This window comes from Engraulis encrasicolus, chromosome 1 (genome assembly GCF_034702125.1).
Source record: "Engraulis encrasicolus isolate BLACKSEA-1 chromosome 1, IST_EnEncr_1.0, whole genome shotgun sequence".
Lineage (NCBI taxonomy): Eukaryota > Metazoa > Chordata > Actinopteri > Clupeiformes > Engraulidae > Engraulis > Engraulis encrasicolus.
In genome coordinates, this window is record NC_085857.1 from 57,493,879 (window position 1) to 57,508,013 (window position 14,135).

The 14,135-nt window shown below is 42.8% G+C and overlaps 1 long non-coding RNA gene across 1 annotated transcript; it reads left to right on the top strand.

Annotated features, from left to right (window-relative positions):
• The first annotated feature begins 11,892 nt into the window (after window positions 1–11,892).
• LOC134455882 (uncharacterized) lies at window positions 11,893–13,051 on the top strand. The gene is made up of 3 exons (XR_010036185.1): window positions 11,893–12,019; window positions 12,737–12,835; window positions 12,995–13,051. It is a non-coding gene; the product is annotated as an uncharacterized LOC134455882 (long non-coding RNA).
• The last annotated feature ends 1,084 nt before the right edge of the window (window positions 13,052–14,135 follow it).

The following is a 14,135-nucleotide window of genomic DNA, read 5'->3' on the forward strand; positions in this document are numbered from 1 at the left end:
AAGAGGTAGTCCCTATGTTTATCAAATCAGGCCTCTTGGCCGAGGGTTTACTATACCACTCAGGGGATCTACACCTCACCAATACGTTTATACGATAATACTACTAATCTCAACCGGCCAGTCTCCAATCACTCATCCCTTCTCCAAAGGGGTGGGAGATTGGAGCTGACCGTGTCAGACCGTATGGCTGAAAGACGAAGTACGCGCACCTGCGCAGAGAACAACAACAACCTGCCACAACTAAGAGAGCTCGTGGTGGTAAAAGGCAAAATAACAAACACAAACACCGGGAAGGGACGGCTGCGTCCCCCCACCCCAGTCCATTGACAATATGTGCTCAACCTAGAAAGCACAAGACAGACTGGGTTAATGCCATTATCAATGTGCAAGTTGTGGCGTGAAAGCCACAGGCACAGAGTGACGGTAAATTAGAAATTACCTGAAGTTGCAACTGGGAAGCACCGGAACGAGCCTGCAAGCCTACGGTTGACCCTCGCTTCAGGTTCCGACCATGCAATGCTGCAGTGAAACAACATCACGTTAGCCACAGTACAAACATAATTGAGTATCGCCAGGTGCACAGTGCAGAAGGTCTTACCTTCAGGCCGGTTAGGCTACATGCAGCAACCTGGCGTGCGCATTTCAGCTGCGCTCTAGTACGCGCTCCAGTATGGGTCCAAAACACAAACCCATCACCCACTGCGCCCAGCGTACATGGATTCACCAAGCGCCAACCGGTACTGAGGTTAGCCACACCTGGCTAACAGCCAACATAGTAGGCAATTTATACTAACCGGAAGGGTTCCGCCCTCGCCCACACGGGCATCTGTTTTCAATTACAACATGCACACTCACAGGGGACCTAATCCAACCTGTTACACATGCATGTCAACAAAATCGCTTATAATGATTTGCTACACACACACACACACACACACACACACACACACACACACACACTCACACATACAGAGATGGTCAAGAGACAGCAGCATCAAGCAGGAAATTGCATTTTCCAACCGGAATTTCACAGCATAAGTAGTTGAAGTCAAAGGCAATAATGTTTATGGTCAATGTAAACGGTGCCCTCGAAACAAACATTTGTACGTATGTGTAATGAGCTCCAATTTGATGAATCAACTCACGGCGTCGCATGTAGGCAAATGGATCACAAACGTAACCCACTCCTTAGATGCAGCAGCTATTTTGAACTCTAGCGAAGAGGGAGTCGGAGCAGAGGAATGTCTTAAAGCTAGCCAAACATGATTTTTCAGGACAGACATTAGTGAGGCTGGGTTCAACAAAATAATCGGCAGGTATGTGGTTGAAAACATGCTGCCCCTATCCACTGTGGAGGCAGCGTCATAGGGCTCTTGTGGCAAATGTAATAATTCTATCTCGTGGAAGAGAAATGAACACACCCTTTACTACAAGACGTTGCGATCTGGATTAACATTCACCATGAGTAGGCCTAGGTCAAGAAGATTGTAGCAAAAACCACAGCCAAAAGAACATCACAGATCAAGGATAAATACCCCATTTAGCTGTTTCTTTGATATTTTTAAGCAAAAAAAGTAACAAAAAAAACCCCTTTCTGGTAACTAGTTACTTTTCTAGTGAAGTAACGCCGTTACTAACACAATTATTTTGTGGAGTAACTGGTACTTGTAATTATTTACTTTTTCAAAGTAAATTTCCCAGCTCTGGTTGTGAATGAAATGCTATTTGGTAATGCCTCTCTGTCTTCTTGCAGGGAATGATTCAGAATTGAAACCAACAAACCAAACTGGGGAAGGGAAAGAGGAGCAAACATACACAGAGAAAGACCATCTTCACAAAGCAGAAAGCACATACCAGTGTACTACATGTGGAAAAGCCTTTACAACAGCAGATGGCTTCAAAAGGCATCAGAAAATTCATGGAGAAAAACCATATCTCTGTGCTACATGTGGAAGGAAGTTTTCTGAAAAACGTAATCTCATCGCACACCAACGAACTCATTCAGGAGAAAAGCCATTTAAGTGTACATGTGGAAAGGCCTTCACTCTATCTAGCTCTCTTATTAAACACAAGGTGATCCACACAGGGGTAAAGAAGCATGTGTGCTCTATATGTGGAAAGGTGTTTGTTTATACACACTTGCTGACGAGGCACCAGAGACGACATACCGGAGAAAAAAGCTATCATTGTGAAATATGTGGGAAGACCATCAAGTATGACTCTGTCTCAAAGCACAAAAAAATTCATATGGAAGATAAGCGCCACAAGTGCAGCACATGCGAAATGGCTTTCACCACCAATTATCAACTCAAGAGGCATCTGCTGGTCCACACTGGAGAAAAGCCGTACCAGTGCACCTCGTGTGGACAGGCCTTTGCAGACTTGCGTACTCTAAAACGTCACCAGAGGAACCACAGTGGAGAACAACCAGCTCCCAGATCCACTGTGAATCCATCATCACATTCAGCTGGTCCCACTCTGACTCCTTTGATTGGTTCCACCTTCAATCCATCCACACACACTCCTAGGTCGAGCTTCAATCCATCCACACACACTCCTGGCTACACCTTTAATCCATCCACACACACTCCTGGCTACACCTTTAATCCATCCACACACACTCCTGGCTACAGCTTACATCCATTCACACACGCTCCAGGGTCGACCTGTAATCCATCCACACACTCAGCTGGTCCCACCCTGACTCCTTCGACTGGATCCACCTCAAATCCATCCACAAACACTGCTGGATCCACCTTAAATCCATCCACACAGTCAGCTCATCCCACCCAGACTCCTTCGACTGGGTCCATCTTAAATCCATCCACAAACACTGCTGGATCCACCTTAAATCCATCCACACAGTCAGCTCATCCCACCTTGACTGCTTTGACTGGGTCCACCTTAAATCCATCCACACAGTCAGATCGTCCCACCTTGACTCCTTTGACTGGCTCCACAGTAAATCCGTCCACACACACTCCAGCGTCCACCTTAATTCCATTCACACACACTCCAGGGTCCTCCTTAAATCCATCCTCCCCGTCAGCTGGTCCGACTATGAGTCCTTTTCCTTCTGGTCCGAGTCCGAGTCCTTCTCCAGCTGCATCTCCCTCATCAGGTATGGACCCTAGATTAACAATTAATCATCTTAACCCATTAACCCATGAAATGTTCAGTAATAGCTGCTGAAAAGATTTTAGCCTTTAGTAATGCATTATGGCTTGGTCATGAGCAAATTTATAATGTTGTGTCTTAATGGTTTAATTGACTATTACCATAATGCCAATGACCAAGTCGTAATGCATTACTTTGGACAATTTTATTTCATAACATGGACGCTATGTTGAGATCATTCTCAAAATTGAGAGGCATTGCATGGCAGTCATGGAAGCCCATATCCTTGATGTTTCGCTGTCAGCTGTTTTTGTTTGTTTGAGCTGGTAACCCACTCTTCAATCTTCAATATACCCCTTAGATTTCCATGCCACGATTTGGTGCTTTGGTGGTATGGACATCCTAACTCACCAGAAATAAAACCCCATTGAAAATGAATGCCAAAAAACAACATTATTGTTGTTATTAGGCTGTGAGTGGTGGTCTGTTTGTTGTCTGTTTAAGAAAAGTACAGGTCATCAGCTAGTAAGTTGAATATAGTGTTGGTATCTTTATACTTATCTTGTTATTTAGTAATGCCTTTCTATCTTGTTATAGGTGATGATACTGAATGGAAAACATCAAACAGAAATGGGAAACCTTTTACAGAAAAAGACCATCTTATCTCGCCCCTTGAGTGTAGCACATGTGGAAAATGTTTTGCAACCAAAGCTGTTCTCAAAAGACATCAGAGGGTGCACACTGGAGAAAGGCCGTACTCATGCTGTACATGTCCAAAGGCCTTCGCACGACGATGTCAACTGATGAGACATGAGAAAACCCACACTGCAGAAAAGTCACATCAGTGTGGTACATGTGGAAAAGTCTTCACACGACAAGGGCACCTGGAAAGGCACGAGAAAAGATACACCGTCAAACCTGTGGGGCAAAGAGGAGAAGAGGACAAAACGCACCAAACCGAAAAAGGGCATCTTTGTTGCGCAGAACCACCTAAGTTACTCCCTTGCACCATGTGTGGAAAGGAATTCCCGAATGTAACACGACTTGAGATTCACATTAGAAGCCATACAGGGGAAAAGCCATACTTGTGCGCCACGTGCGGAAAGAGTTTTTCTCAAAACAGCCATTTCATCGAACATAAGCAAACTCATTCTGGAGAAAAAAGATTTAAGTGTACAACCTGTGGAAAGGCCTTCGCCAATTCTAGTGGTCTATCTGGACATAAGAAAATCCACTCAAGTGGAAAACATGCGTGTCCTACATGTGGAAAAGTTTTTGCTCATATGCACTTATTGACGAGGCACCAGAGACGTCATACTGGAGAAAAACCGTATCATTGCGAAATATGTGGAAAGACCCTCGCATATGACACTGCCTTTAAGCACAAACAAATTCATATGCAAGGAAAGCTGCATAAGTGCACCATATGTGAAATGGCTTTTAGAAGGAGCAGTCAACTCAAGAGGCATCTCCTGGTCCACACTGGAGAAAAGCCGTACCAGTGCACCTCATGTGGACAGGCCTTTGCAGACCTACGTACTCTGAAACGTCACCATAGAAGACATACTGGAGAACAACCAGATCAGTGCAACACGTAAAAAGACAATTGTAATCTAAAATACCCATAATGGACAATCTGGGCTATTTCATGTCATAACACAGAAGTTGAGAGTGATTTTGTCTATTAATAGTTTCTTTCAGGAGACATTTGTAAGTCCCACCCTGGTATCATGAAAAGGCATATTCACTAGTGCATTCTGTGTGTTGGTGCAATGACTTTACATGATAACTTGTGGTTTAGACCACAGCTGAAAATCTGTTTTGTCACGTGACCAGGCTCGAGTGAGGCAAGTAGTTTTCCTGTGACTGCAGAGAATTTCTGCTGCTAAATGTGAAAATACTAAGCTGTATCCTGACTGAAACCACAACCTGTCAGTAAAGCAACATTTCCGTCACTTTTACTTTTGCTAAGTAAAGGGAAGCAAGCAAGCAAAATAGCGAAAGTGTACGAGTTAACATGCAAAGGCTGTGGTGCGCGCTCATGATAAACGGTTCAAGTCTGCGTTTTATCCAAACGTAGCGCCACGATGCCATGTCATAAATTCAGATAATCCTTAAACTCAAGTGTTGTATTTATAATACATGTGTGAGTTCAAAAGTGTTTTATATCCTAGTACATGTCTGAGTTCAAAAATGTTTTATTTTACACGCTATATTGAAAATTAGTTTTATGTTGTGCACCTAAAGCCAGGCTCAAACTACACGACTAGCGATTGTGTGTCCGATTTTGGCGTCGGTGTGCACCGCACACTAGAAGAGAATCGCAACTGTCAATCTTGTCGCTGCTCGCAGCCACCGAGACAATGCCCGACGTTCTATTTCCAGTCGCAAATATCAAACACTGTTTGATTTCTACGATTTGCGATCGGCGACTCTTTGAGCTGCCAAAGTTCTATATTAGAACGTCGCTCACGACGAGGAAATCTTTCCCGACAATCGCTTGCGATGGTCCTGGGGGGTAACATTCCAGCGATTGTCGTAAGGGGGGTTTTCAGCCGAGAATCGGCGCGATAGTCGTGTAGTTTGAGCCAGGCTTCAGTTCACATTCTACTGCACAGTGCTACATTGCATCACTAATTGAATGTACACATCAGTGGACTGCCATATAGTGCTCCATTAGTTTGTCAATTTCTCAATATCAATATGGATTATTTTATTATATAACATGGATGTGATGTTGAGATCATTCTCAAAAGCGTTTTTGCCCATAAATTGTTCATTTTAAGGCATGTAAGTTCAGATCCTTTTCATGCTCAGAAGTGTTGTATTTTAAAATAAATGTGTGAGTTCATGAACGTTATCATGCACTGAAGTTTACCTCCTGCTATATAGTGCTACATTAATCATACATCAATCGGATCCGCACAACACAATGCCGTCATGGAAAAGCGGTTAGGGCGTCAGACTTGTAGCCCAAAGGTTGCCAGTTCGACTCCCAACCCAGCAGGTTGGTGGGGGGAATAATTAACCAGTGCTCTCCCCCATCCCTCAGCATGGTACTGTCCCGCCACCCTTTGGGCGCAATTGGGGGCTGCCCCCTTTCACGGATCAGACATAAATGCAATTTCGTACTGTGGAGTGTTCGCTTGTGTGCTGTGGAGTGCTGTGTCACAATAACAATGGGACTTGGAGTTTCCCATTTGGCCTTTCACTTCACTTTCACATCAGTGAACTGCCATATAGTATAATTTCTCACTCAATTTCATCACCAATATCCTGCTATATAGTGTTCTGACATCACAGGCTGCCATCACGTTTTAGCGTAGGCTATGTATCGTATGCTAGTGCAATCTGAAATGCAGATGGTGCGGGAGAATTTCCAGAAAATCACGATAAAAGTTGCGATTTTTGTAATGCACCTTGAGGGATATTTTGAATATTGACAAAGCCTCTTAGCCTACTGAAAAACATCCCACTAAATTTACAGCATGGGTTTCCCACACTTGAAAGAAGCCTAAAGACCGTTGGCACATTCCACTCGTCTAGTGGGTTTTTTAAAAATAATTATTATACAGGCTAGTATTGATTTTCAGCTGTCATTTTTGTAATGTTAAGGCAGAATTGTATGTCTAGTAGCCTAGTAGCCTGGTGTGCAGGCTTTAGAACAGAAGGTGGAAACACTCGAAAGCATACAAAGAGAAAAAAATGATGAAATTATTTATTTTTGAAGATAACTGCGACCGCAGCATTTGCACTGGCTGATGAAAGCAAGGGGTGCGCAAACTTAATCAATGTGATAACTGATCAAAGTGTCAGCTATTTTTCTCATATCGACAACAGCTAAGCTTCTCCACTCACTGATAAGTTGGCTAGGCCAATGAACATTTCAAACCATAGGAGTTCATATTATTCAGGCTAAACCAGTGATAGGCTACTATTTTTTCTCAAGAGCCTGAAAGAAAACAGGAGCAGAGGCAGCGCAGTTCCTTTTAACCTGTCAAATCTCTCTCTCCCTTCCTCCCTACATGCCGTTGATAGACCTCTGAATCAGCATTGAAAAGGTTGGATGAATTTCACAGTTTTGATGTGGACAAGACATTCAATTATTGGTTGTTGGGAATGATGGTTGCCAAATTATGCTAAGTAAGATGCCTTTATTATTATATTATTTTGGCTTTCTGTGAATAGGCCTATAAGACGAAAGAGCCATTACAATCAGAGGTGAGCGGGAAGCACACAGAGAGCGCTATGGCCAGCTTGTGACAGCATAGATAAAAAGAATTAGCGCGTTGCCATATCATCCGCGGGAACGTCAAAACTGGTGGAAAAACCGACCATATATGGTAAAATATGGCCGACCTCGCAGCCCCAGTTTTGCTGTGTCACTGTGTTCCAGGTGTAGCGTTCGTTTCCGTAGACTATTATTGACCATTTTTGCACATTTCAAGGCACCAAATTTCAATGGACTCTGTAACTACTTGATCTAAAATGGTAACTTGAGACAGAACAAAAGCAGTTCGGACGAATTTATTGTATTAGTGCATGTAAGTAACCTACCCGAGCAAAACTGGATGGGACCGCAAGGTTGTCCATTTTTCATATATGGTCGGTTTTGCAGCAAACTTGGTCAGCAGAAGTTCCCATGGGATGGTATGACAACACCCTAATTCTTTTTATCTATGGCTCTGCTGTCACAAGCTGTCACACTGAGTGTTGATGGGGAACTATGGATTCTACAACTGCTCGTGGTCGTTTGGACATATGGTTATGGTTCTGCCACTTTATAGTTGTTTCCCTGGATTCACGAGGCAGGCAGTGGACTTTGAATGGAATACTCCCGACGACTACAAGTCCAAGAAAAGCAGAGTTAAGGGAGACCGGGGTAAGTTCAGCCACGGGGAAAGTTGAGCACCCTCTTTTTCTTAGAAATGGTAAATACATTTTAACATGTCACCACATTCTAAGGTGATGGAAATCCTTTTATAACACTTGTGAAAAAGAGAAAACACTTGTGAAAAACATTTTTGGTCACATCATGTCTATAATGTGACTTGATGATCTGCTCTATGGGTGATAATCAAAGTCTTTTTGCACTTTTATAATAACTTTAAAGCATTTCTTTTCATAATTTTGGCATCGGGGTAAGTTGAGCCACCTATCCTAATGGGATGTACTGTATAATGGTTGAATACCATGTTATAATTTTTGAGAATAACTAGATAATTTCTTTCATATCATACCCAGGTGAGTTCAGATGAATGACTTTACGCATGTTTCAGCAAACTCAAACAATAACATTATTACTTTTTTTCTACGTTGCACTCCACCTTGTTCGCCATTGTATTCAAACAAAGCTGTAAGGGCCCACAATATGTTTATTTCTTTTGTCATGGGTCTGTTGGTTTAGTTGTTTTATTTCACAGATTCATTAGTTACATTTGTTAGAACTAGTGCAGAGCCCCTTGGGCTATTTGCCCGTGTTGTGTTTCGTAACTTAAGCCTATGTAAAAACTGGGGGCTTGCACTGTCCTAATGTGCTCCTTAAAAGACATGAAGACATGTTGGATAACTGTAACTTTTTCATTCAAGCTATAATTTTCTACCAGATCAGATAGATAGATATATATTAGTCTACAGGGTATTCGTGAAAGTCGTGCACTTTGTGACAAGTTTCTGATTTTTGGCAGGGAGTGCGTCTTAATATGCCACCTTGCCTCCTCCACTTGCCTCCTCCACTTGCCTCCTCCACTTGCTTCTCGTCATGATGACATCACTGACAACAGCATTATATTTCAATATCTTGCAAAAGCTCAATTGTAGAGTCTTTTTCTCATTTGCAATTGGGATGGTGAATGAAAAACAGTCCCTCAAAAGTTGTTGTGGCTAGGCTGACAGCTGGGAAACTTTATTGTTTTCTCCACGGAGGAGGGGCCAGGAGTCGGGACGAGGAGACAAGCGCAGGTGGAGGAGGCAAGGTTGCATATTAAGATGCACTCAGGGTGTTAGGTATGGGTCTAAGGTTTCCAAAAACCATCGGCTACAAATTGGCGGCGCCCCCTTGTGGCAGCTATCCATAAAATAAAAAATGGCCCTATTTTGCTTTATTTTTATTTGAAATTGTTCTATAGTCCACTGTTTCCTATTTCCTTAAATGGAATAATAGTTCAGCCAATCTTGTATAACTATTTGAACTATTTGAACATGTCAAATGTGTGATCATGGTCACTTTTTTCTTGAAAAACAATACATATTACTCTGTTCACAGTTATGAACTGTACAATCCCATCCCAATTTTCTGCCACAATGACTTACAATATTTAACTGTAATGTACACAGTACACAACCACACTGTACAGGTAAAGTGAATTGCTGTAGTGTATTATTTGTTCATTTAGATATTACTGGGACTTAACACTATTATATTGTTCCTGTATTGTGTCTTATTTTAATCAAGTTATTTTAGGTTGTTCCTTTGAAACTCATTCATTCTTTAATTAACTCTGATGCTGTTGTTACTAAGCGCATGTAAACTGAATAGCGAAATCAAACATAAATCTAAAAAGCGTTGGACGCTGTAAGAGGTTTGCGATGTTCACAGACGGCTATTAGATGACCGGTGCAGCAGGACCTTTTATACTCGCTGGGACGTGGCGTCATCACAACCTGTCCAGTTTCGTTCTGGTTTTAACAAAACTGCTGTCTTTGGTATTGTGACGTGGCGCAAAAGAGGTAAGGTTCCTGCCAGCGGCTTCAATGTTGGGTGCACTGCTGATTCTATGAAAATGTTCATATTTTCACTATTTTATGTCCAAACGGCGTGAAACTTTGCACTGCAATCCGCTGTACCACTGCCAAGTCACCTTCCAAGTTTGAGATGTTTTGGTGCTGTGCTGCAGGAGTTACGCGGGTTACAAAGACACCGATAGAACTTTCTTGAATTATTAGATAGGCCTAGATAAATAAAACTGGTTAAAGGTACTCTGTGCAGGAAATGGTCAAAAAAGGTAGGCCTACTGCAACTATGCTTGTCATTGAAACTGGCTGCCTGTTGCCAAATTTGATCTTTTCATGAAAGTTTACTAAGTAATAGACACTTATTTTCTAGTATGGTCCAAGTAGAGTCATTTTTTGCAGCTAAAAATGGCTATTTTTGGAAATTCAAAATGGCGGACCCTGGAGAAGATCCCCCACAAAGAAACTGGATCTAACCAAGAAGTGTCATTTTGTTTCTTTTCCGGTATCCACTTTATGTCGGGTGAACGCCCCTTTAGGAGACCTTCGGTTAGGAGACCTTCGGAGTCCTGAGGTAGAGAATAAATCAAGTCCCCTTAGCGCTGTAGATGGCGGTAGCGCACGTCTTGAGCAAACACCTCAAAAATAGAAGAAGAAGGAGGGGACAACGCCCCCTTAGGAGACCCAACTTGAGCCCACGCTTTTGCATTGAGTGGGCGTGGTTTGCGTTATCTTTCTCTTATCCAGTATTTTTGATCCCCCTTTTCATGTATGAAAAGTGCAATTTTTCCAGTCATAATGAATACTTAGAATTTGATGGTGGTGGTAAGTATTCATGAAAAAGGTAACATTAGTGAATGGGCAGCATGAATTCTGGAAATAAACAACTAAACATCTCACACAGTGTCCCTTTAAGCTGAGATTTTTGCTTTGGCTCAATAACCTCAATTTACCCCACACAGTGTCTCTACTTACTACTTACATGTGTAAGTTGAGCCACCCGCAAAAAAATATTTTTAAAAGGGAATATTAATTAGTTTAACCATGAAAGTTTATCAATTTGTTTTTGCTCTAATAGTAACAGGAGACTTTGATATTTGGTACGAATACGCTTTTATCACTTGGCTGTGATGAAAAATGTAAAAAGTGGCTCAACTTACTTTCATTCACTGCCATTCATTTTGAGGCGTGTTTTCCTATTGGTGTCAATAACAATCTATTCGGCAATGCAATGAGGGGCATGGACAATTCCATTCAATGCGGCAAGTTCCATTATCGATGCGGCAAGTTCCATAATCGATGCAGCATTTTTTTCAAGTTTCTATTACTTCCGTGGATATTTCAGGAGCAAATGAATGTTATGTGAAATGAAAGCACTTCAAAGCATTGAAAACTGCAAGACTGATACAGAAAACAGTCAATAAAATGTTGCTCAGTATCTGACTACTTGTATTGCCTCATCATGATTTATGAAACATTTGCTTTGCTTTCAGCAAAAATGTAATGCATTGCAATGCATTGTAGAATTGAATCGAATCGAATCGCTGCCTCCCGAATCGTAATCGAATCGAAACGAATCGTGAGGGCAGTGCCAAATGCACACCACTATGTTTTCCCCACCAAGTGAGTGCTCCGCCAGCTCATTTTGGGTAGGCAGAGCATTCGAGATGACTGCATATGTGACGGAGCGAGGTCATCTTGCACCTGTTCGTCCCCCTCTGGGATCAAACCTGTGACCTCGTCAACTACAATGGTCCAGCAATGGGAGACACAGTAGGCCTACGATACTGCTGGACCAAGAGACCAGTCTCCCAGTCCAATGGCATCGACACTGTATGAGGCTTTGGGAGGGAGCTTTACTAACGTTCCACGCCAACTCTGCTAGTTAGCCTCCGTTACACATACCAGGGCTACTCAAACCCACACAGCAGAGGACTCCGATGCGGAGCCGCGTTCAAGTCACCACATCCGTGTCACTGTCACATTCCTTTTGGTTCCACTTGGTGGATCAGGGTCGCCACCGTGCACCGCCCACCGCCCCAAATTCTACTGTCAAAACGCGGACCATAATCGCATCCATATCTGATTCACAAACGCGGACGCGCTGTAAAATCTAACGGACGTTGGTACAGTTTTTGTTGGGGCAGGCACGACCGAACAGCGCTCTCCAGTAAGTATTGATTTATTTATATTAGGTGTATCACGGTGATACACAAAGGTACAAAAAGTATATCTGAAGCTTTTATACTATCAATGCTTATTGATATTTCGTAGGATTTTGTTTTATGACTTTAAAAAGTGTATGTTAACCCTAGTTGTTTTCAAAACGAGACAGCTAGTTCATTCATTCAAAGACATGGAGAACTACATTGGCTATTGTAGTATTTCCTAAATGCTGTTAAAATATGATGCCATCCGATACATGGAGGAAGTGCAGTTGAATAAAAATTATCTACATTGTGCCCATTTTAACAGCCTTGTTTACGTTAGCTTGCTAGCCAGCTACTAGCAAACCGGTTGACTGAAGCAAACTTGTGTAAAGTTAAACGTAGGTCTAAGTGTTCAAATACTCTTATGAAACGACTATATTGGTCTGAATTTGGCTCGTGGTACACTTTTACACGGATTGGTGATGCTCTCAACAGGTTTGGCACCAACTGTGTTTTTAACGGTACAAATACTAAAGCGGTGGCATCATGTTCTCCTCACGTTAACGAAATCCAGGCTAATTATTTATTAGCAATTAATGGATGGCCATGAACTGCGCCCTCGTCCCATATGCTGTCCATCATTGGTGAATGAATGAAGTAGCTGGGCTCATAGTTTGATACAGGTGTCCGCGGTTGGGCTACAAATATCTGAATTTGTTCTTAATCTTGTGCAACAGTAAACAGGTGGAATTACCTCTGGGTCGGACAGGGCTAGCCAGCTGTAATCCACCCTGCTACGGTGATGCCCGCCTGCCTCCCGGCTTTTACGACCAAGAGTAAGTAGGACATTGTACATCTTATAATATTCAACATCATTACTGTCACGGGATAGAGATGTGAAAGAGCGTTGTCCATTCCATATGCAATGCAATGTCTGATTGTCATCTTACGAAATTTAAATGAAAGCTCTAAGTTTAGCTCTGTTGCCTTTACAGATCGGAGCGCTGATGTGATGTTTCCCCGTCGACTGATGAGGGAAGGAAGAGAAGGCATCCACGACACGCGATTGTTCAACATGACAGTGAGACAGAAAAATAATGTCAAGATAAATAAAAAATCATGATGAGTGAAGTTCTTCGTCAGCTTGTGTTTTTTTCGGGATCTTATTTAAACGGTGTCTAGGCCAGGTCTGTGTTATCTGTAGAATTAAATCTAAATGCTGTTTGTAACGGTTAACTGGTTTAGTGTTCGTTTATTGGGATTATAGCATAATAAGAAAGTAACTTTATGAGCACGGATCCAAAATGGTCCCGGCCCGGAACATCTATGAGTCCGGAATGGGTCCGTAACTGATCAAAAGTAGTGGAACCGTGACGGATGCAATAAGTGGACACGGAATGAGTCCGCATCGGATGTCGCGCCTCCGAACCGGGCTCACTGCGGAGGTACGCTTCTGCACGCGGATCCGTTGCGGGTGACAAACGGGTCCCTTTTGAGTCCCCACCACGCCTCCGCGTCGGATGATAGGCGGCGTGCAAGTGGACGCCGATACGGCCCCGTTTACCGGATCCGTTCCGGAGGATGACCTCCGAATGGTGGACTCCGGGGCGGATCCATTACGGTGTACTTTTGCTGTGTGGGAATGGTGGCCCTGGGGCCAGATGTGGCCCTTTGACAGCAAGGTTCTGGCCACCAGCCTCTTGAAATGCAGAATTGTTTTTCGGAATTTAGAGATAACAGTATGGGTTCCGTATCGAGCTAAAACGGGACATGGGACGTTAAAATGCAGGAAATTTATGGGGGAGGACCCCCAGACCCCCCACTTCAATGAAGTCTCCCATATTTTTTTCAGTTGCCAACCATAATACATACAGTAGGCCTATGTAGGCTATAGTTCTGCTACTTTACTGGGAGGAATTTGAACAACTGGCCTTTGTTGACGTTTAGGCTACTTGAATACCCCTGAGTGGCAAGGCTGTTCTTAAAGGGCTGTGTGAAAATCCAGCAAAACGGAAAACAAATAAAAACATTGCACTCCCGCTAAAGGTCTTTTATTTTGAAATATGAATCCCAAGTGACATATCTAAAGAGTTGCAAGTGCTGCTGACTTCACGCATTCTGGTTACCTCCTGCATT